The sequence below is a fragment of the Tupaia chinensis genome, unplaced genomic scaffold (assembly GCF_000334495.1).
Source record: "Tupaia chinensis unplaced genomic scaffold, TupChi_1.0 Scaffold143950_1, whole genome shotgun sequence".
Classification (NCBI taxonomy): domain Eukaryota; kingdom Metazoa; phylum Chordata; class Mammalia; order Scandentia; family Tupaiidae; genus Tupaia; species Tupaia belangeri.
This window is the reverse complement of record NW_006203801.1, coordinates 184,565-209,258: the sequence shown is the minus strand read 5'-3', so window position 1 is coordinate 209,258 and position 24,694 is coordinate 184,565. Positions and strand designations below refer to the sequence as shown.

At 35.5% G+C, this 24,694-nt stretch overlaps 1 protein-coding gene across 1 annotated transcript in view; it reads left to right on the top strand.

Annotated features, from left to right (window-relative positions):
• Positions 1-863: 863 nt before the first annotated feature.
• The window catches only part of ADAM29 (ADAM metallopeptidase domain 29), a gene marked incomplete at its 3' end in the record, with an annotated part of 49,555 nt that continues 25,724 nt past the window's right edge, over positions 864-24,694 (top strand). Inside the window, exon 1 of the mRNA XM_027767141.1 lies at positions 864-957. The remainder of the gene's footprint in view (positions 958-24,694) is intronic.

Here is a 24,694-nt window from a genome sequence, read left to right as displayed (position 1 = left end):
CCTCCCAGACATCAATAGTTAAGTTTCATATTATATCTGAGCTCTAATTCCTTTTTTAAGTTCCTCAAATTCTGAAGTGTGTTGTTCGTTTGTTTATTAGGAATAAGAGATACTTTCTGACTTTCTAGGAATCCTCTGATCATATGAATTAGAAAATCCTCTAGCCTTGATGGAAACCTTCCTAACTAATAATTTGCTACCACTTTCTTTTCCTCAACTTTATCTGTCTTTGTTATTTTTCCTGTAAATATATAAAAGCAAATTCTTACAGAAAGAGGAGAAACAAATACCCTGCTAAGTTTATTCTTTTAGCCTGTCTGGAGAAGTTTTAGTTTCCTTCTCACACCAAAAACCTTGAACAAACTTAATTACCAGATTTCCCAACTCCTTGCTGAATATTTTAAAGAGCCTGCCAACAAAAGCAGAATAAGTTTCTGAATAAATTGATGACTTAACAAGTGACTAGATGCTCTCATCCATCATTAAAACCAGAGTATTCTTGAAAATGATAATTTTAACACAATTTAAATATACTAGAAACATAGTTGCACCCTTTTAAATAAGAAAAATAGAATAAACATAAAGTGAGATAACTAATGACATTTCTAAAGGGAAATCAAGTGTCTAAAATCCTTGTAATATAAAAGAAATCATCTTTGTAAAGTCCTGATACATAGACCCCATGACATCTGCTGTATATCATGATACTCTGGTTCAACCTCCCTATGGGAGCCAATAGTTGTCATGTGCAAGGTTATCGCTAATAACTCTCAAACACTTTGCATGTATCAGCGTTGAACTGTCACCTTTAGACCTTTAAGTGAGAAACATTCTATCCTCCTCTGTGACATCACATCCACCAACCAAATGGGATGGTGTAGAAATCTTCTGTAAAACACATGCTCTCCTGATGGCCTATTCCTGGACACTCCTGAGGACACCCTTGATCATAAGCAGGTCATAGCAAATTTAAACATTTACTTACTTGTACTTTTAACATAAATTAAGGTAAAAGAAGTAGTCATATTTCTGGGAGTAATTTCTACTGATTTTTCACTATTGCTGGGGCCAAACCTATCAGTTTCAGACCAAATCCTCGAAACATTTTCCCAAACTTGCACAATACCCTCTAAAATCAGAACCCAATGAACTACTAAAATAAATAGAAAAACATCTAATAGTGAAATGAATCACCAAACCTACTACTATCCCTTGTAAATCTTCCAGTCTGTAAGTTCGGGGGAAAAAATTATCCAAAGAGCAGTGATATAAATTGGTCCAGAATCCTGAGTGTATCAATCTAGTAACAATATCTGACTTCCCTGTAGTACCAAATTCAAATATCCTTTCTCTTTAATGCACAACAAAGTGTCAAATTTTGCAGCTGTAATTTTCTGTTTCCTTAGCATCTTTTTAATTCAAAGAATCATCTGTTTTCTCCTGAAAAAAAACAATAATATACTTTGGTAATTATGACCATATAATTTATTAAGACACTCTCCTAATTTTAAGTCTTCAACCAGGATTTCATGGATCTTACATTCCCTTACATTCTACTATCTACTTTCTTGTTAGAACTCTAATAGACTATAAGCTTTCTGAAGAGAAGTAAAACATTCTCGGAAGTGTACTGCCCTCAGTATTATTTATCTAAAGTAAATTTCTCATTCCTAAAAATTGTCTTTGTTAGCAACCAAGAGATAATACAGATGATTTGCTGTGTCTTACTGGCTACAGTAGACAATGGTTTCCCAAATGTATTAACTTTTTATAGTTACATAGCAGATTAGCACAAAATAAGTTGTTCAAAGCAATAGGCATTCATTATGTCATAATTTTCATGTCAAAAGTTCTAAGCTAAGTCAAGTGCTCTGTTCAGGGTTTTGTAAGCTGAAATCAAGGTATTAACAGCATTTTTTGTTCTCTTCTGGACCTCTAAGTCTTCTTTAAAGGTCATTAAAGTTAGTAAAATTTAGTTCCTTATCATTATTATATTGAGTTCCACAGCTTCTAGAGGCTGCCCCCTTACCCTAGCAATTTTCAACATGGCAGGCTGTTTTCTTTGAGACTAGGTGGAAATTCTCTTTGCTTTATGGCTTAAGCCTAAGTCAGTCCCACACAGAATAATATCCCTTTGAATCATTCAAAGTCAACTAAGTACGGATGTCAATTACATAAGAAAAATCCTTTCATCTTTGCCATGTAATATAATCTAATCACCAAATTAAATTCATCATTGCTATGGTTTGAATGTGTCCTCTCAAAATTCATGTGTTAGAGTTTGATTGTATTATGACGGTATTAGGAGACCTAATCTGATCATAGCGTTGAAAGATAGGAACTTCTGGAAATGATTAGGCATCAGGATGGCGTCCAGATGATCAACCCCTGATATGTTTATGAGGAGAAAGAATGAGACCAGAACACAGACACATGGACCTAGAATTCTCTGTTCTGTTCAAGCTCAGCCATGTTATACTACCAGCAGAAAAGCCCTTCCCAGATGCAGTCCATATAACCTTGGATGTCCAAACTGTTAGCTGAATAAAACTTTATTAGCAAAATAATGGATTATATTATGTTTTCATATCACACATATTAGGGGAGAGAATTGTTTAAGGTTATGCATATCAGAGAATTCTAGCTATTTTGTTATTCTACCAACCAGATCAATTTTTAGAAATTGACATAATAACTGTATCACTTAACCACATTTTTGTTAACCAAGTCTCTTTGTAGGAATTTAAGTATTCATATGCATTTGTGCTTTACAAATGAGCTTTTCAACAAATCTCTCCTAATGGGCCTACTTCATCATGAATCTTATTACATATGATTCATCTTTAAGACATTTGAACAAGTAAAATTGCAATTTTTAGTCAACTTTGTAGAATCTTCACAGATCAATACCATGCAACTATTTTCCTATGGAGGTAATGTCAGAATTCTATTCATCTAAATCTGATAATAACAGTTGCCAATTTAGCAGAAGTTTCTAGTAACATGAGTTTGTGGTCCACCTTAAACTAACGATGTGTTATTTTGCCAGTCCTTGCCAACCACCAAAAACATGCGACATTTTCCAGAAAAGTAGGCATACATCCTGAAGTTTTATTATTTTTTCCTCCTACATTTCCACTTATCATCATAATACTTTTAAATCCTGCTATTCTTTTTCTATTAGAAGATAGAAGATAGCTCATGACTCCTAACTGCTCTTTCTTGAATATCTAGAAGATTTATCAAAACATCCTACATTCATTGATTTACCTAAAACTCTTTACTAAATATGTAATGGGAAGAAGGTATAATATTAACTGATTATATATACATACACACACACACACACACACATATATAAATCAGCTGAATGTGTATTTGTGTGCATGTGTGTGCACACAAACGCATCTATCCATATGGTTAAATTTTTAAAGGTTTTCCAAACCAGATTTATATTTCTAGACTATAGATATGACAAATAAATTTTCAATCAAAGACTTTTACGTTTTGCATGGACTTTTAAATATGCAATGAAGCCCTATGGTAAAAATCTTTTAAAAATATGCAATGAAAAGAGAAATAAATTAATACATTAGAAAGTCAGACTCATATAGATACTGTAAAAACTTAAAGATCAGGTCCATTTAGAATCATACTATTGAATTTTAAACTACTAATTACATGATTCTTTTTAACTTTTGGGATATTGGTTTGGTAGAAGTAAACATAAGAATAAAATTTTCCTATGTATTTCTAAATATAAAAACAAATTCAAATCATATGTAAACATATATTTCAAGAAACTAAACTATAACAGTCATCAGAGACTATCAATAAGCATGATGTAAACCCAACAAAATGTTTCTCCTTAACGGCATCAATAGTGACAGTCAATCAACTGTAATGTTCCTACAGATACAATTAGGAGTAGCTCAAGTTCTAAAAATATCATGGAGGATTTCTTGTTTTATCTCTGACATGTAAAGAACCTGGAAGATGTCATAGAAATACTTCCAACAACAACAACAAAAAAAACCAGGACAATTAGAAATCAATTATTTATCTTGGACCCATCTGAGAACAGAAGTCACAGAGAAAAACTGTCACACTAAATTCTGGAGATAGGTAAAGACATGGACATAGCTGGGAACTACTTTTCTGGAGTAGAAATTGCTGAAGTCATAAACTGATCAGAACATTTACAAGGTAATTTTGATGAACTGCTGGAGGCTGACAGTAGACTATCATGAGAGTAAGAAATTCTTTGGAAGAGGTGCTATTTTATGAGGACTCCCACCAAGTTATCACTACGAAAAGGTAAGAGAGATATCCTCATGGTTCCATAGGGGGCAGCGAAAAATGAGTTTGAAATATTGCCAGTTTTCTTTATAACAAATTCCTACTCTTCAGAGGAGATGTCATTATCAAAACTTTATCTCACTTAGGAGAAGGGCATTTTCCCAGCGTATCATGTCTAGCTTCTCTGTCTCATCTAAGAGAATGAGGAATGTAAGAAACACTTGCGAAGGTCAAAGACTAAAGAAAAACTGAAATTTGATCATTGTATTATAAAATGCTCCTTCTCTCCACCTTCTTACCACTACATCAATAGGACTCCAGTGCAATAACATGGATTACAGATGTAAGGGCTAAAGCATGGAGACTTTATTCAAGGAAGAGTTTTTAGGAAAAGCCTAAGAAAACAGGTGAAATAAAAATAAGGGTGCTAATAGATTTTGAAGTCTCTGATGCTTAGAATTATAACAAAAATTAGACACAGCCCCACTCCAAGAAGAGACTAACATAAACTATTACACTAAAGGCTTATTTACATCTGTTTTTATCACCCACTACATCATGTCCAGCTTAAAAAACAAAACAAAACAAAACAAAAACGTTTTTTCAACTCATGTTAAAGGCAAGGAAGAGCAAAGTCTAAAGAGAAAAAGAAGCATCACAGCCAGATTCAGCTATCACAAAGATTTTGGAATTATAAGAAAACTTAAATATGATTACTATGTTGAAGAAAAAAGCAGACAATATTTACATATAATATGTCTGGAAAAAATCAGTATGTCTGGAAAAGAATGGGTGGGTAATGTAAACAGAATGGTAGAAACTCTAAAAAGAATTTATAAAATGTTAGCTACCAAAATGCACAAATGAAAATAAAAAATGCTTTTGATGGGCCCTATAGTATTGGATGCAGCCAAGAGAAGAAGTGAGCTTAATGATATGTCAAAAGAAATTTCCTAAACTGTTAAATAAAGAGAAAAGTAGGAAAAAGAGAACAGAATATGTAGTAACTGTGGTATGAATACAAAAAAGCATAACATATATATAATGGGAATACTAGAAGAAGAAAGAAAAAAGAGAAGAAATATTTGAAGTAATAATGTCTGGGAATTTTCTAACATTAATGAAAGACACAAAAACACAAACCTAAAAAATTCAAAGAACACCAAGCAAGATAAATAGCAAAACTATACATACATGCATGTCATATTCAAATTACAGAAAGTAATACAAAGAGAAAATATTGAAAAAACCCAGGGGGTAAAAATATTTTACTTATGGAGGAATAGGATAAGAATTACAGTGTTCATCTTGTTAAAATCCATGAACACAAGAAGAGAGTGGAATGAAATATTTAAACTATTAAAAAAAAATCACCAAACTAGAATTTCATACCCTGCGAACTTATGCTTCAAAGGTAAAAGAGAAATAAAGGCTTTCTCAAAACTGTCCCTGCTTCTCCCATGGTGCAAATTCGCACCAGTAAACCTGCTGTGCAAGCAATGTTAAAAGAAATTCATTGGTGAGAATGAAAGAACAAGGACTAGTGTTTGATTAGGATTAAATGCAGATAAAATATTTTATTTTTCTTGTTTTTATTTAATCTACATGTTCACTATTTCATCTTAATAACAATAACAATGTGTTAGCTATTTATGGCACATAGCTAAGTTAAATGAAAGACAGCAATATCTTAAGGGAGAAGAGGAAAAAACTGAAAGTACCATTACAAGATAACTTTACTGCATATGATGTGGTCTAGAATTATTGGTAGATCAAATTAGATTTTATATAAGTGTGTAAGGCAAATGATAAAGCAAAATCTCAAAAAATTACCAAAGAAATATAAATGATATGATAACAGAAAAAAAGAAAGTGGACATGTAAATGCTTAAATTACATCAGAGAAGGCAAGAAAAAAAGAAATAAAGAACAGTACAATAAATAGAAAAGTTACAAATATAAAAGCTATTAATTCAAATTTATCAATAACATAAAGATTAAATACACCAATTAAAAGAAAAGATTGTCAGATTGGATAAAACTAAAATTTTTTTATAGAGGAAAATCACTAGGGATAAGGGCAGAAATTACATAATGATAACAAATTTTAAAATTCTATTCTTATAAAAATATAATAATCCTTAGTATGCATGCATATATCAATAGAGTATCAAATATAGGAGGCCAAAACTGTGAGAAATGCAAGGAAAAAGTCAGACTCACTATTATATTTGGAAACCTCAATATCCTTTTCAATCACTGATAGATCTAAAAAGGCACAATATCAATGAAAATAAAATGGACTCTCAAATGTATCTCACTGATATTTTTAGAATGCTCCATCTAAAAGCAGCAGAATACGCATTCTGTTCAAGCTCATGTAAAACATACACTAAACTAGACCACATTTTGAATCATAAACACAACGTAATAAATTTAAAAGAAGACATGTAAATATGTGCTCACATCACTAAGGAATTAAACTAGAAATCAGCAACAGAAATTTAGTTTTTAAGTTACTCTGAGATATACGTTAAATTGTTAACTATATTTACTCTACTGTGTTTCATAATAACAGAAATGAGTCCTCTTCATCACTTTATTTTCCTCTTACTCCTATGCTTCCCAGCCTCTAGTAGTCATTCAACTTTACTTCTATGAGGACACCATTTTGATTTCTATAGTTGAGTGAGAACATGCATTATTTTTCTTCTTGTGCCTGTTTTGTTTTTTCATTTAACATAAAAAGAGAGAGATAGTCTGTGTTTATGGATTAAAGAATTCACTACTTGTAGAATATCAGTTTTTCTCAAATTGATCTATAGATTCTACACAACCTCCACCCCCCAAAAAAAATCTAAAAAGCTAATTTATAGATATTGATAAAAAAGATTCTAAGATTTTTAGATTTAAAAGCCAAAGATCTAGAATAGCACATACAATTTCAAAGAACAAATTTGGAGGACTCATACTACCTGTTTTCAAGACTCGTTCTAAATATACATTAATTAAGACAGTATGGCATTGATGGAAATGGAATAAAGAACACAAAAACAGACCCATACAAATATAGTCTACGGGGGCCAGTAGATGACATAACAGTTACATTACTTGACTTCCACATGATCAACAACGGTTTGAATTCCGGACCTGGTAGCTTGAAAAGGACACTGGGCATGTGTGTGTGCATGCTCAAGATCCTGGGAAGACAAAGGAAGAGAAGGGATTATGGTGTGGCCATCCCCCCTGAAGAGTGATTCCTCACCTTCCCTTTCACTGTCTCTGTCTCTTTCTGGGACCACATGCACCTTAAGACAAAAATCTCTTGAAAACAAATAAACATAGTTTACCAATCTCTGTCAAAGGAACAAATGCAATTCAATGGAAAAAAGTTATGTTCAATAAATGGCAGCTCTAAATATCAGACATAGATAAACTTGACAACCTTTATGAAAGTATACTCATAATAATAGACCAGAGACATAATGTAAAACACAAAACTATAATACTTCCAAGAGAAAACACAGGAGATTTCTAGATGCTTTTGGCCTTCAATTTTTTGGATATAACACTAAAAATGTAATCAAAGTAAGAGAGAAAAAGAATCTTCTGGACTTTGTTAAAAGTAAAAACTTATAAAGAGACATTATAAAGAGAATGAAATGAATAGTCAAAGACTGTGAGAAATATGCAAAAGACATATATCACTAAAGGAGTTGATCCAAAATATGCAAATCACCTTAAAATCACACTAGTATAAACAAGTCAATTAAAAATGGGCTAAATATCTGAACAGATGCTTTTTTCAAAGAAGATGTGCAGATGGCAAGTAAGCGTAAGAATTATCAATATCATCTGCTATTAAAAATTGCAAATAAAAACAATGAGATACTGCTGTTCATTTGTTAGAATGGCTAAAATACTAAAAAATAACAGGAAATGGTGATACCAATTGCTGGAAGGATTTTGAGCAACAGGAACTCTCTCATTTGCTGCTTTTAGAAGGATAATGATATGGGCATTTCAGAATATAATTTGGAAGTTTCTAACAAAGTTAAACATAGTCTTACCATAAAACCCAGCAATATACTCCTGGGATTAATGCAACTGATCTGAAAAACTTACGATATACAGAAACCTGAATGTCTGTTTACAGAAGCTTTATTAACAATCATCAAGAAGTGGAAACAATGAAGATGGCCTTAAATATATAAATTAATAAGCAAATGGTGGTTTGTCAGTAGAATGGAAACTATTCAGTGATAGAATGAAATAAACTATTAAGCAATAATATTGAAGACATGGATTAACCTTAAGTGCACATTTCTAAGTGGAAGAAGTGAGTCTAAAAAGCCTACAAAGTACAAAATTTCAGTTACATGAGATTCTGAAAGGATAGTTAAACGCAATAAAAAGACAGTAAAAATGCAATAAAAAGACTAGTGCATGCTAGTTTGAGGTACAAGCATAATTCTTTACTCCTTCAGTGCTGATTTTGCAAAATGACATCCTCCCAAAGAATACAATTTGGAAAGAGATAAAAGTAACTTTACTTCAGAGGAGCCAACAAACATTATGTAAACCAGATGCTCAAGGCCAACATTGACAGCAATAAGGCATGTTGGTAGTAGGTACCTTTATATGATGTGATGAAAAGGACACTTGACCTTTGTGACCTTCCTTACGGAAACTTGTAATCTCAGACTAATCATAAAATAAAACAAATAAAACCAGGAAAACAAACAAACAAACAAATCAGACAAATCCTGAAGGAGTGACATTCTACAAAGTACTTGCCAACTATTCTTCAAAACTGTCAAGGTTACCAAAAACAAGGAGAGGCAAAAAAATGCCTATGATAATTAATCTCAATACGGCATCCTGGGTGAGATTTTGGAGCCAACAATAGGCATTTGTCAGAAGGTAAGGAAATCTGAAAGAGGAATGGATTTAGTTAATAATAATGTGTCAATATTTGTTCATTAATTGTGAAAAATATACCATATAATGTAAGATGTTACTAATAGGGGAAACTAGGAATAGGGATATATGTATTCTGAAAGCTTATTTAAAAAAATAAATAAATAAAAACCAAACTACTAGAATTGTCATGACAATCCTGCCTCTGCTTTCATATCATCATGCACAGCTCCACTGCTAAGAAATATAGGCTTAATTAAACAGCTCTTTTGTTAATGAAAAGAGGAAAGGAAATACCTCAGATCGAGATAGAGGAAGTGACTTTAAACTACCCAGTTTTCCCTTTCAGAAGTGTCCAATTCAAATGTTCTTTGACAGACTTTGTTTTATTACATCCGAAAGAGTTTTCATACTTCTTATATTTGTGCCAAAATTAAGATGCCAGAAATATCCATTTCAAAGGAAAAGGAAGTGGCTACTCAGATTGTTACATAAAGATTTGTGCTCCACAGAAACAGAGAAATGATCCAGACAGAAGCTAAAAGTTAGATGAAAGTTGATGACAACAATTTCTTAAGAAGCCTTAGAAAATAACTTGAAATTCACAGTGGGTACTTTCTGTTTTCTTGCTTGCTGGGAGAGAAATAGAAGCAAAATATCAGGTACAAATGTTTCTAAGGATATAGATTCACGCAATGAAAATACTGCTTCAAACAAATTCTTTTTAAGGAAAATCATCATCCCTCCAAATCAATTTGTTTAGAAAATTGTTTCCTGTTCAGTGTAAAGCAAGGAGTATTTCATAGATCTTTCTATAGATAGAATGAACCAGAAATTTGAGAAACTGCATATTGTATTTAAAAATAATAACAGTTATTTATTAATACATAAAATATGGCAGGCATTACTCAAAATGTTTCACGTGGGTTATCTTATTTGACTGCTAAAATCACCTTGTGAGGTAAATGGTACTATTATAGTTCCCATTTTACAAGAAAACTAATATGTGAGAATCTCAGTTGCTTCTCTGGTAAGTGTTAAGTGTGTGATTAGAACCCAGAAATAGGTACTTCACCTTGCTCAGACCCACTTCATGACACTGTCTCCTCGTCCTAAGACTACTTAGCCTAAAGAAACTTTTAGTTGTCAACAGGATTCTGTTACATCAGTACTATTTTATTTCCTCAAGTTCTAAAAAATAGATATACATGTAAGTATGAAGATTTGATGTGACAAAAGTATAAAGACAGGTCCAGCCCTATGGGTTAGTGGTTAAGGGAGCCAGCTCTTACATTACTGGCTGCAGTTTGAATTCCAGCCCTGGCAACCTGGAAAACACACTGCATGCATGTGCATGTGTACCCCAAGTCCTGAAGGGCTGGAGAAAAGGAGAAGAAAAAAGGAGATGAAAGTTCTCTACTCAGGAATAAATCTATCTAAAGCTTAGTCACACTTAGGAGAATTTTAATGCCACCTTGGTTAATATAAATTTATTTTATTCACATTTTTATTGTGATTTCTGATTTACATATACTTGTTATACATCTTAGTGGGTTGTTCAAGACATCCACACGGTGTGTAGTATCTAGACATACTAATTTTATTTGACGTTGAACATTATATTATATTGTGTTTGAAGTATATATTGAATTGTCAATGACCATTTTTTTACTCTGTTGTTCTTCACCATATCACAACCTACTTCACTTAAAATACGCCTTATTCTTTTTTTTTTTGGAGAGGTTTTTCGCTATAGGGCACGTGCGCTCGCCAGACAGACAGAGAGAAACATAGAGACAGAAAGCGAGAAATCACCCCCCAGGGTGGATGGGCACGCCGCAATCCCTTCTCCTCCATTCTCCTCTCGGGATCTTGGGCACACACACACACACACCCGGCGTGAGTTTTAAGCCACTGGGTCCGGGACGCGAACCACGGTCGACTACATGGGAGTCCAGTGACATAGCCATTACGCTAATTGCTAGTTCCCAAGATACTCCTTATTTTTGTATGGGAAGAATGAAAGAATTGGTATAGTTGAAATGTTGATGCTACGAAATTAATATTCAATGCAATTTCTATCAAAATACACTGACTTTCTACATAGAAATAGAAAAAAAAACATAAAATTTGCCTGCAATCAAAAAAGACCCAAATTGCCAAAGCAATACTATATAAAAAAGAATAAAGGTGAAGACATCTTACTATCTGACTTCAAAATACACTACAAATGAATAATAATAAAAACAGCATAGCACTGTCACAAAAAATAGACACACAAACCAAAGAAACAGAACAGAGAATCCAGAAATAAACCAAACAATATACCTCTGATTTTCTGACAAATGTCCTAAAAGAGAGTCTTTTCAATAAATGATTCTGGGAAAACTGAGTATGCCCCTGCAGAAGAATGACTCTAGACCAAATTATTGTACATTTCATGAATGCCTTCTGCTCATTTACAACTGTTTTGTCTTTGTACAAATTGTTCTGTGTGAAAATCTATCCTTCTTTGCTTTTCTGACAATTTCCTTATTTTATTGCAAGAACTTGCTCCATGTTACCTCTTCTGTGAAACACACACACACTGATCATTTCTTACAGCATTTCTCTGGACTACCTTCTTAAAGCATAAATTTCATTTTCTTCAGTAAGCATATTCTGGTACTTTCAAAAAGTTGTAGTCTCTTTTTCTTTTTGAACACTTTATAAACCAAAAAATGTCTTCTTATTTAATGCATTTGCATTATTTTATTATTTATACCTACCTCTTCTACTGTTTCTCATACATCAAATACATCCATATCAGACTATATCCCCACTCACGATACAGTGGTTGAAAGTAAATAAGCACTCAGAATATTTTTAAATTGCACAATTAAGAGAAATTTTACATGACATTAATATTTTTTTGAAAGATTTTTGCAATATGGCACATGCGCTCACCACAGAGACAGATACAAGAAATAACCCTTCAGGGGGATGGTCACACCACAATCCCTTCTCCAATCTCCTCTCTGGATTTTGGGAATGAATGCACATGTGCCCAGTGTGAGTTTGAAGCTGCCAGATCCAGGACTTGAAGCATGGTCAACCATTTGGGAGTCCAACAACATAACCATCATGCTATATCTGCTAGCCCCGACATTAAAATTTTTAATAATATATCTCTCTTTGGTCTTCTCTCTGAATAACTTAAATTCATTCATCTTGTGAAGAATCCATCTGTAACATAATTTCTGGCAGGTGGCTTCTGATTATTTAATAAATAAATAAATAAAGATAATTTCTAATTCAAAATTATTATTTTCTAGGGAACCAGCAGTTAGCGTAATGGCTATGTCGCTGGACTCCCACGTAGTTGACCGCGGTTTGCGTCCCGGACCCGGTGGCTTGAAACTCACGCCGGGTGCGTGTGCGTGCGTGCCCAAGATCCCGAGAGGAGAATGGAGGAGAAGGGATTGCGGCGTGACCATCCCCCCTGGGGGGTGATTTCTCGCTTTCTGTCTCTATGTCTCTCTCTGTCTGTCTGGCGAGTGCACGCGCCCTACAGTGAAAATCTCTCAAAAAAATTATTTTCTAGAAAAATAAAAATCTCTTATCAAAATTGTTAATATTATACTAAAGTCTCTAAGTTTACCTAAATATTAAAGACCTTGGTTCCTACACAATAATTATGTTCAATATTCTTCAACTGTTTGTCTTAAACAAATGAGTACCTCTTTTTCTTTCTTTTTTCTTTTTTTTTTAATTCCAGAGGATACACATGTATGTGTTCAAACATGCAAAAGAGGGAGAGAAAAAGAGAGTGCACCCCCAAATGGGGCCCAGTCACACCACAATTCTTTTTACTCCAATTCTCCATCCCATCAGGATCCTGGCACACATGAGTCCCTGGAATTTTTTTCGAGTCACTGGAATAGGTAGTTGAACCCTAGTTGGCCACATGGTATCCAGCTTTCCTGTACAGTGCTTAGCAACTGCACTATGGGGTGAACCTGGCTAACTCTTTTCTACATGATCGTATTCCTTTCTTCTAGAACCAGAAACTCTAATTTGAAAAAACTAGTTTGGATTTAACAACTCAAGCAGTCCACTGGGACACTAAAAATCTTAATACAGAATAATTGTTTTCTTCTGGGAAATTCTACACTTACGAATTTAATTTCTACTAAACTGTATTTTCCTACTCTTTTTCCAAATTTTACATTATTTGAAAAATTCTTATTTATATTTAATTATACATTTTCATGGCATACAATATATATTTTTTTCAAATAATGAATTCAGTGTGTGTGAATCAAATGAAGGAGATTACCACATATATTGTTTTTTAAAAAGAGCTTTACATCCATGTGTTTGTTAAATGCTTTTTTTTCTGAGCCCCACTCATCAACCCACCGATATTCACTTCCCCAAAATAAAGTTTCTGGTTTCTTCATTTATCATTTCTATTACTTTGTTTTAAAATCTTTCAGTTTTTCCAAGTGTTCAGATGTTTGGTATGTACTGAGCTGGGATATACAGTGTTTATTCTCCAAGGTCTGGATTATTCTACTTAGTATTAAAACTTATATATCTTATATATTCATTAACTTTGTGCCAAATGGCAGTCTCACTGTTCTATATGGCTGAGTAGTATTCCATGGTATATATGTGCCATCTTTTATCAATCCAGTAGTCAGTTGCTGAGCACTTAGACTGATTCTGTGTCTTAGCAGTTATGAATAATTCTGCAATAAACAGCCATGTAAGAATCTTTATGACTGTTTTCCTGCTCTTTGGGTAGATACAAAGGATTGGGATTATTGGGTCATATAGTAGTTTAATTTAGATTTTTTTTCTTAAGTTCTGCTATGGATCATATGTGATTGCTGGGAGGTTACAGAGAGAGAGGAAAAATGAGAACTTGCCTCACAAGGAAATGGCCATGATGCAATCCCTTCTCCATTCTTCTCTTCAGATTTTAGGCATGCATGCACACATACCCAGTGTGTTTTTCAAGCCATTGGTTCTAGGACTCAAACTGTGCAGCTAATCATGTGGGATCAGCAGTCTTAATCACTGTGCCACCAGCTGGCTCCTATTTGTAAATATTTTAGAAACTTAAACATTGTTTTCCTCAGTGACTGCACTAATTTACATGATCGCAAACACTGTAAGAGGGTTCTCCTTTCATCACTGCCATACCAGCACTCGTTTTTTTTAAAATCATAATTATTATAATGAGTTAAATGATAACTCATTGTGGTTTTGATTTGTATTTACTTTATGATAGATGTTGAAGATTTTTTTCATGTCTTTGACCATTTGTATATCTTTCTTTGAGCGTCTGTTCAGCTTATTTACCCATTTTATTTTATTTTATTTTTTTGGAGAGGCTTTTGCTATAGGGCACATGTGCTCGCCGGAAAGACAGAAAGAGACAAAGAGACAGAAAGTGAGAAATCACCCCCCAGTGGGGATAGTAACGTTGCAATCCCTTCTCCTCCATTCTCCTCTTGGGATCTTGGGTATGCATGCACACGTGACCAGTGTGAGTTTAAGCCACTGGGTCCAGGACTCGAACTGAGGTCACCTACGTGGGAGTCCAGCGACATACCCATTATGCTAACTGCTGATCCCTATTTACCCATTTTTAAATAGGATTGTATCATTATTTTGAGGGGTGAGCTGCTTGAGTTCCCTATATATTCTAGTTATCATTCTCTTATCTGAAGCACAGAGATGGAAAGTGAGAAAGCAAATCACCAGATCCAGGACTCAAACCACACTTGGCCATGTGGGAGTTCCGTGCTCTTAACCACCACGCCACCTGCCAGCACCAATTTTTGTCTTAAAGTCTGTTCTATCTGATATCAGTATCATGACTTCAAACTTTTTTGGTTTCTGTTTGCATGAAATGACTTTTTCCAGTCCTTCACTTTTAAAAACATGTATGTCTTTATCAAGGAGATGTATTTCTTATAAACAGCATGTACAACACTCCTGTTGTTTTGTTTTCTTCTTTTTGTTGTTTTTGTTTGTTCAATGTTTTTAATCCATTCAGTCAACCTAGGTCACTTAACTGGGTGATTTAATCCCAAAACTTTATGTATTATTATTGATATCCATGGATTTATCTCTGCCATTTTGTTTTCTTAAGTGTCTTGTGCTTTCTTACTTCTAATTGCCCTCTTTTCATTTTCTTGATAGTATTCCCTAAACTATTTCTTAAAAAGCTAGACTAGCGTTGGTAAATTCTTTCAGTTTTTATCTGAGAATGATTTTATTTCTCCTTAGCATTTGAAAGATAATCTTACTAGAAATAATGTTCTTGGCTAAAATTGTTTTTCTTTCAGAATTTTGAATATATTTTTTCCATTCCTTAGTTACCTCCATTGTTTCTATTGAAAGGTCTGAGGACAGTCTCATGGGATATCCTTTGTAAGTAACTTGTTTCTCTCTCTCCATTTTAGGATGTTGCCTTGTTTTGGACTTTTGCCAATTTGGATATGATATATCTTAAAGAGAATTTTATGTTGAATGTATTAGGTATTCTTTGTATTTCCTGGATCTACCATCTGCATGTCTCTCTTGATTTGGAGTTTTTAGAGAATATTTCACAAAAGAAATATTCTATGCCTTTACCCATTTCTTTGACTTTTGGAATAGCCATTAGCAGATACTGAGCCACTTAATGATGTCTAAAATTTCCTGTATGTTGTCCTCATTTTTTTAAAAGATGTTTTTGCTATAGGACACATGCACTTGCCAGAAAGACAGAGAAAGACAGAGAGATAGAAAGTGAGAAATCATCCCGTTGGGGGTATTGGCATGCCACGGTCCCTTCTCCTTCACTCTCCTCTCAGGATCTTGGGCACTCAGGCACATGTGTCCAGCATGAGTTTAAGCTGCTGGGTCAGGGACTCAAACCACAGTTGACTACGTGGAAGTCCAGTGATGTAACCATTAAGCTATTTGCTGACCTTTGTCCTAATTTTTAATGGTTAGTTTTTCTTTCATTCTCTTTCTTCCTTCCTTTCTTTCTTCCTTCCTTTCTTTCTTTCTTTCTTTCTTTCTTTCTTTCTTTCTTTCTTTCTTTCTTTCTTTCTTTTTTCTTTTTCTTTTTTGCATCTTGAACTAAATTAGAGGCTTTGTATTCAAGCTCAAAGATTCTTCCTTCTGCATAGTCTAATATTTTTTAATACTGATTTTGATTTCCTGTATTGTATTCTTTATTTCCAGAAGTTCTGTTGTATTATTATGATGACGGTCTCTTTTTCTTTTTTTGAGAGAGTTTTGCTATACAGTGCATGAGCTCATCAGAGAGACAGAAGTAGAGACAAAAAGTAAGAAATTCCCCTGCGGGGATAGCCACACCATAATCCATTCTCCTCCATCTTCCTCTTAGGATTTTGGGCATGCATGCACATGTACCTGGCATGAGTTTTATTCCTCCAAGTCTAGGACTCGAATGGTGGTCAACTACGTGGGAGTCCAATTCCATAACCATTATGCCATCCGCTGGTCCTGGGTGCCGTCTCTTTATGGAGTTCCACCTTAATGCATTGGAATGACTTTCTCTCTGGTGGAATTGTTTGTTCTTTTTTATCTCTGAACTTTGATAGGATCTATATTCTGAATTCTTTTTTGAATGTTTCTGTGATGTTCTGTAGTTTCGGTGGAGAGTTACTCTGCTTCTTTGGAGGAGAGATAAATTCTTGTTTTTTCATACTCCTAATGTCTCTGCATTTTAAAGTTTCTGCTGGAGTACTCACTTCTTCCTCATTTTTAGAGTAGATTCTGTAATTTTTGAGGGCAAGATAACTCCTAAGTCCCAACCCAAGTTTGCTCCTGGCAAAGTGTTCCAGGAAGGGCTGGAAGTCAGCCAGGTCAACCAGATTAGAGCAGACCTTGCAAAGCTTTTGTGTGAGAACCTGAGGCATAGCAACTCTTCAGACCCACATGTAGTCCTGGCAAGGTGGCCAGGAGGGCCCAGAGTTAAGCCTATCTGTGAAACCCTAGATGCAGGTTCTGAGAAGCCTGTATGTAAAATATAAGAGTGGCACTTTTCTCTAGGCCTGAAATGTGATTCTGTGAAGGTGATCAATGAGGAGGAGAGGCAGGGTAGTCCTTAAGTCCTGGGTATGGCCCTGGCAAGATATTCCAGGAGGGTTCAAGGGCCAATGTGCTGTTCTGGTCCAAGCTGAGTTTATGTACCTGTTTCTAGTTTATAGAAACATGGACCTTCTAGATATGAGTGTAGCTTTGGTGATATTATCCACGAGGGACCGCAGTCAAGTCCATCTGAGACACATGAAACATGCTCTGTGAGGCCAATGTGGAACACTCAAAGATAGATGTGGGCCTGGACAGATCACTGATGAGGGGCCAGAGTCAGAGGCCCTCATCAGAGTCTATAACTTACAGAGTTTGAGGATTCAGGAAGGCTGACTAGATTCAAGTCAATACCTACTAGGAGTTAGGTTGCTAATTCTATTGGATCATCAGAAAAGTCATGACACATTTTTTGCATAGAAAAACATGGAAAAACATATCATGACTTTTCAGACCACCCAAGAGGATCAGGAAGGAGGTAGGTGGGGAATGCCTTGTCCTCTCTATTCTGGCCTATAGGGAGCTTCTTTGGTATCCTCTTAACAGACGTCCCCCCATTTCCTTTATCCAACCTTGCAGTTCAGGGAGATCCAGAAGAGCTGCACTGTGTGTGGCATCAGCTAGAATCTGTAGCCACTGCTCAGAACTTGAATCCGAAAAGGAGAGTTCAGACCTCCACTGCCTGGCAAGCAGGGAAAATGTTCAAATTCCACAGTCTGTTGGGATGGGGTGCTCTCTTTTGTGTCCTCTGCTCCCACTGAGATATGGAGTCTTAATGTAAATGGAGCTTTACCTACTGGTTTGCTCACAAGACAGTGCAGCACTCTTATAGCATGGGGTGGGAGCAGGATGAAAGGTCTGATTTTTATCTCCAAAGTTGCATTCTCACACACTTCTCTATTGTGTGTGTTAGCTTCACACTTCCTCAATCTTTTGCATGTGGGGAGAGCCGGAATCCACAGTGGGAGCTGGAGTTCAGAGTTTCAGAGAAGAGCTTCTTTCACCTTCTCTCCCAGAGAGGTGGGGAAGCTCTTTTTGAACCTCACTAGCTTCAGAAGTTTGACTTCCTTTACTTTTTCAAGTAAAAATGATGTGTTCCAAAAGGTCCTTTCGTCTTTTTCTTGAATTTTGTCCATTTTTCCTCACTCTATGGACTGTTTAGGCATATATTCAGTCCTTTTTAAAAATTTTTTCACTGTTCTTCCCAGAGAGACACTAGGGTAGGCATTTATAGTTGGCCATCTTGATCAAAATTCTCTATTATGCTATTATTAAAAAGCTATGAAAACTTTTGTTTTTCAGTCTACTATCTTTTTGATTAATTATCAAAATTTAACTTAACAAGCTGCTTAATTCAAACTTTATCTGCTTACTTTCTTCTATAATATTCTTTAGTAATTTATAATCCTCATTTCTCATTTCAGGAACAATACAAAATGCATTCTCTCTTCAATCTCATGATTTATGAACAAAATTTGAAACCAAAACTAAGAACTTTCTCAAAGCATAACCTTCTAATACGACTGTGATTATGTAACTACCAGCATGGAGACTAATATGATTGAGTCTCCATCTAGTCTTCTCTGTGTGGACTCAGATCTCTTTGGAAAGAAACAGTAAAACGTAATAAACAGAGTGTAGACAAAGTCATTATCAAACCATCTGATCAAAAAGCCATCATTAGAATGTGCTTTAACATTTCATGTTTCAGTTACTCCTAAACAGGAATGTCAACAAATAGGAGAGGCAGACAAAATATGGATAAATCCATTTTCCTTACTGAACCATGTCTTTCCATATTCAAATAAGAAACAAAAGGCAAATATCAATTTCAAGCTATTGTTCAGAATTTTAATTCTCAGATTCATTGAACTTTCCACTATTCTTAGCAATCATATAAGCCCATTAGAGGTGACATTTCCAGAGAGAAGGGAGAGGACAAAATCTTGAGTTACTGAGAATAAATTTGAAGTGACAGAAAATACTGAAATAAATTAGTTTAATGTGAATGGCCTCTGATTATATCTGTAGCAACACAGGAATGCATGATTTTATAACACCTAGTAGAAATGCCATCAGATAGGGCTGGCAGGTGACGTGGTGGTTGGGGTGCTGGACTCCCACATGTTCAACTGTGATTTAAGTCCCGGACCTGGCAACTTGCTTTCTCACTTTTCCTTTCTCTTTCTCTTTCTCTCCCTCACACTCACTCTCACTCAGTCCTTGCTGATCAAATTAAAAATAAAGCTAAATTAATTAATTAATTTAAAAATGCCATCAGAAGGACCAGCAGTTAGTGTAATGGCTATGTTGCTGGACTCCCATGTAGTTGACCACAGTTTGTGTCCCAGACCCGGTGGCTTAAAACTCATGCCGGGCACATGTGCATGCGTGCCCAAGATCCCAAGAGGAGAACAGAGGAGAAGGGATTGCAGTGTGGCCATCCCCCCTGGGGGTGTGATTTCTCGCTTTCTGTCTCTCTGTCTCTATCTGTCTGTCTGGCGAGTGCACGCGCCCTATAGCAAAAACCTCTCAAAAAAAAAAAAAGCCATCAGAAAGCATTGAATGCTTATCTTCTACAAGCCACCTTGGTAATTGAGTTTATTATGAGAGTTTAAAATGTACATAAGAAAAACAACAAAGTCAATAAGCACAAGTACATACACTATGTTCTTGAGACATCGTAAATTTTGGGATGACTGGGACCATTCTTAGATGGGGTTATCATTAAATTTACCTTTGGTGACACCTCTTTATTTAATGCAGTATAATACTTCTAATGTAATGTTTATATCTTCTGTTAAAAGAAAGAGTCCCAGAAGACAAACAAAGGCTGAATTCATGTACCATGATATTTTTATAGTATTACAAAGTATCAAAGCACATGTCTAATTCATGTGTGATTTCACACATCAGTAAGAAAGGATTATTTGTAAATGAAATATTATATTTAGAATCAACCTCTCACAAGACATACACTGTTAAGAAAGTTGCATTTTAACAGTAGTTCCTCTCTTCTAGCATCATTTGAATACACATTTGGGGAACACTTTGTATCACTATTAGCATAACCATCTAGTACAAATTGAGACTTAAACAGAAAAGAAAAAAATTGCTAAGGTCAAAATTAACGCCTGACTATAGAATTTAGAATTGTGATTTTAAAAAAATGTGTAGTTTTAATTGTCCATCTCAGATAACTACATATTGATTTCTCATTATAAGGTATGTACGCACGTTGGAGAAAAGGTGGTGTCAACATTCATGTCTAAATCTTCATTAAATAGCTATATTTCCTATTATGGTGTAGAAAATGGGTTGTTCTCCCAAAATTTCATATTGTAGAATTTATGGTGGGAGGTAGTAAGGCCTATTGGGCAGTGATTGGATCATGGTAATTGAATTATTGAGGCAAACTCTGATGCATAGAGACATAGATATCTCTGGAGACTCGGTGAGTTCTAACTCTTGTGATAAAGTGTGAGTTCTCATAAGAGCTATAAGAGAAAAAAGAGAGCTTCCCATAGCTCACTTTCTCTGCAGGCACCTGCCATTCTCTGTGCTTCCAATAGCCATGTTGTAGGACAGTCTGATACCAGGCCGACACCTTCAAACTTTCTAGCCCCCAGCACTGTGAGTCAATAAATCCTACTGCTTTACAAATCATCCAGTCTTAGGTATTAAAGAAATGTTAGCAACACAATAACAGACTAAGACATTATTCTAGAAGTGGAGCTGCAGAGATGAGAACTATGCTTAGCTCTCGAGGAGCTTTTAGGCTTCACTGAGTTATCATTCACTTTCTTTTTTTGTTTGTTTCTTTTTTTGTAGAGGTTTTTGCTATTGGGTGCGTATGCTCGCCAGAAAGACAGAGAGACAGAGAGATAGAAAGCAAGAAATCACCCCCCTGGGGGGATGGCCATGCCACAGTCCCTTCTCCTCCATTCTCCTCTAGGGATCTTGGGCATGTATGCACACGCGCCCGGCCTGAGTTTAAGCCACCAGGTCCAGAACTTGAACCGTGGTTGACTACATGGGAGTTCAGGGATATAGTCATTATGCTCACTGCTGGTCACCCATTCACTTTCTTGAGTGAATGGTAATCTATACTCTTGCTCATAGTATCTTCTAGTAATCTTTTCCCTTTTGCTTTTTTCTAATATACATGAGGCTTAGAAAGTCTAGAAAGCAATATAAAATTCTCTATATTTTCAAAATATACAAATTTATTTAGTTGTCTTATTTGAAAACTTTGATTAAATAGATTCACAATGTTGCAATCCCACTGATTACTCCTTTCTTTGAATATCTGACATAATCTTTTCCTTCATTATTCATTTAGTAATTATCTGAAAGGCTGGGTAGCCCCATAATAAAAAATGCAGGCTTCCAAATTAGGAACCTGGGGTTTGTCTCTGGACGGCATGAATCTCTTAGTTGTGTAAAATTATATGAAATGTTTAGATTCATCATTTGGGAAATTGGCACATACTTTATAAACTTGCTTAAGATAACTGTATAAAGTAATACGTGTTGGGCTGGCAGGTGGCGTGATGGTTAAGAGTGCTGGACTCCCACATAGCTGATTATGGTGTGAGTCCCAGAACTGGTGGCTTCATTTCTCTCTCTCTCTATCTTGCTCTCTCCTCTCTCTCTCTCTCTCTCACTGTGTCCCTCTCTGGTGAAATTAAAATAAATACATAAAGTTAAATGAAATAATTCTTAAAAAAATTTTAAAAACATTAAAAAATTAATACATATAATATTTTTAATGCAAAAGTAAAGATGTGAAAGTATGCCCCAAACTACAGAGAATGACAATGTAGTTTATTGCCAAACCTATAGTTTAGGCAGTGAAATAAGAACAATATTAATAAGTACATTGAGACAATGGGTATAAATCAGAACAACCTAGGGCAAATATAAAAGCAGGTCAATCTAATAAAACACTTCCTTATAGACAGTATCAGAAGCACAATTCTCAAATAAAGTTAATAAAATTAATAAATGAGAGAAATTTACTTTTTTAAAAAAGATTTTTGCGATATGATGAATGTACTTTTTTTTTTTTTCTTCTTTTTAAGATTTCTGCCATAGGGTGAGAAGGGAGAGAGAGAGGGAAAGTGAGACGTCATCCTTCAGGGCCGTGGTCATGCACAATCCCTTCTCTATTCTCCATTCAAGATTTGAGCAGGCACATACATACACCTAGCATTTTTTAAAAATTATTTAGAGAGATTTTTGACATAGGGCACGTGCACTCACTGGAAAGTCAGAAGAGATGGAGAGATAGACAAAAAGCAAGAAATCACCCTCCATGGGGGATGGCCATGCCACACTCCCTTTTCCCCCTTTCTCCTCTCGGAATTTTAGGCACATATGCACACGCACCCAGCCTGAGTTTTAAGCCAACAGATTCAGGGCTTAAACTTCAGTCAATTACATGGGAGTCCAACGACATAACCATTATGCTACCTGCTGGTTCCACCTACCTTGTTTTTTAAGCTATCAGGTCCAGGACTCAAACCAGAGTCTACCATGTATGTCCAAAGCCTTAACCACCATGCCATCTGCAGGCCCAGTAAAAGAAGGTTTTCAAACAGCTTACTTTAATATGGATGACAAAGAAAAATGTCTAATATTTTGAAATGTCAGAAATTACCATGATTACTTTCTACTACCTGAAGACACATGTACTAAACAGGGAGAGAGAGAGAAATTCCAAATGGGACATGGTCACACTGCAATCCTTTTTTAAAAATTTTTTAAGAGGTTTTTTGCTATAGGGTGTATGCACTTGCCAGAAAGATAGAGACAAAGAGACCGAAAGCGAGAAATCATCCCCCAAGGGGGATGGCCACGCTGCTGTTCCTTCTCCCCCATTCTCCTCTGGGATCTTGGGCATGCACGCACACCCACCCGGCGTGAGTTTTAGCCACCGGGTCCTGGACTCGAACTGCGGTTGACTACATGGGGGTCCAGTGACATAGCCATTGCACCAACTGCTGGTTCCCAAATGTAATAGTTAATTTTACTTCCAGAGAATGTGATTTTCCTGAACAAGAGAGGCAAGAATCAATGTCATACTGTCCCAGATTCTCTCATCTGAAAATAACCAAGCTGTTACTACAGGTAAATTAATTTCACTTTTCCCTTTTCTAGTACAAGGAGTTTTAATTTTTATTGCAGTGAAAGACTTATGTATTTTATGTAGATGTCATGTAGTGCATGTTCTCACTAACACTTGATGCATTATAAAGAAATTAATACAATGTTTAGTCACAGTTTGCTAATAACTTTCTTAAAGAGAGTCTTCTTCCTTTACAAAGAGGTCACTATCTTCCTTTACTTCACATTTAATGAATAGGTTGTGGGAAGCTATTAGTCTACCAAGTAAGTTATGCAAATGATGATTTATTAATTTTAAAAGATCCTAGGTAAATACTTTCTCAACCACATTCAATTACCCACTCTGATTCTTAAAATATAGACTGCATTACTTTGATATATTTTTAAAGATTCTTACTCTTGGGAACCAGCAGTTAGCGTAATGGCTATGTCGCTGGACTCCCACGTAGTCGACCGCGGTTCGTGTCCTGGACCCGGTGGCTTAAAACGCACGCCGGGCGCGTGTGCGTGCGTGCCCAAGATCCCGAGAGGAGAATGGAGGAGAAGGGATTGCGGCGTGACCATCCCCCCTGGGGGGTGATTTCTCGCTTTCTGTCTCTAAGTCTCTCTGTCTGTCTGGCGAGCGCACACGCCCTACAGTGAAAATCTCTCCCCCCCCCAAAAAAAAATATTCTTACTCTTGAATTTTAAGCTAGTTTACTCTTTTTCAGTAGCTAGAGTTCAAGAATATCTATTTTTTTTTTTAATGGGATGGCCCCATGACCTGATGGTTAAGCGAACCAGATCCCACATAGTCAACCATGTGGTTTGAGATACAGAATCAGTGGATTGAAAACTATGCTGCATGTATGTGTGCACATGTTCAAAATGCTGACAGGATGGAGAGATGGTAGAGAAGAACTGACCACCCTTCACTGAGGGATTCTCTCTCTCTCTCTCTGTCTTTGTCTCTTTATGTCAAGTGCATACATTTTTTAGCAATTAAAAAAATAAGAAATAAAATTTTGACTCAATCACTTACTATGTCTGATAAATATCAGGGTTTTTGCTGTTGTGTTCACTGTATTAAACCTTATGTAGGATTCTATTACCTGCATCAACACATCAGCACTTAAAGAGCACCATGTACAGCTCTGAATTGGCATATTACCTTTCTTTCTTTCTTTCTTTCTTTCTTTCTTTCTTTCTTTCTTTCTTTCTTTTAAAGAGAGGAAATTTTGCTATAGGGTGTGTGTGCTCCCCAGAG